Source organism: Penaeus monodon, chromosome 25 (genome assembly GCF_015228065.2).
Source record: "Penaeus monodon isolate SGIC_2016 chromosome 25, NSTDA_Pmon_1, whole genome shotgun sequence".
Lineage (NCBI taxonomy): Eukaryota > Metazoa > Arthropoda > Malacostraca > Decapoda > Penaeidae > Penaeus > Penaeus monodon.
In genome coordinates this window covers 3191249-3191811 of record NC_051410.1, presented here as the reverse complement: position 1 = coordinate 3191811, position 563 = coordinate 3191249, and the positions used below count along the sequence as shown (strand labels likewise).

At 27.7% G+C, this 563-nt stretch overlaps 1 protein-coding gene across 1 annotated transcript in view; it reads right to left on the bottom strand.

Annotated features, from left to right (window-relative positions):
- LOC119589488 (putative ferric-chelate reductase 1 homolog) overlaps positions 1-563 on the bottom strand; it is a gene marked incomplete at its 3' end in the record, with an annotated part of 79837 nt that overhangs the window by 6144 nt on the left and 73130 nt on the right.

Below are 563 nucleotides of genomic sequence, written 5' to 3'. Positions count from 1 at the left end.
TTAGCATATTGTAGAGAGGATTATGACAATGTGCTTCCAATTTAGAATCAAGTTTATAGCCATAATTATCTCAAATAGCCAAATTAACCAACCCAAAAAATGAGAGGAATGTTTAGCACTGAAGTCATGTTTTAAAATTAAATAAGTTTGAGGTGAATATATATACTATCAGTCACAAATATAAATTGGTTGGAAAATATTTAAAATGTAAATGAAATTAATGTATCTTGGTGTCTATACATTCTGGCCAATATATAAAAGTATTATTAATACCAATAAGTAATTCTTTATCACCACATTCTTGAATTTTTGTACAGCTGACAATGAAAATTAAGGATACAGGTTTTTCACACACAGGGAATCTGTATTCTTAATTCTGACCGCAACTATAATAGAAGTAATAATGGTAATGAATGTAATAGCAAAAGCATTAAAGATACCAACTTGGAAGAGCAAAATATAATAACAGTAGAAGTATTAGAAATGTTAAGAGTAGCAAATTTTAATATGGGACAAGCAATAAATATTGTATAATATATGGAACCATTATGTAAACCATCACC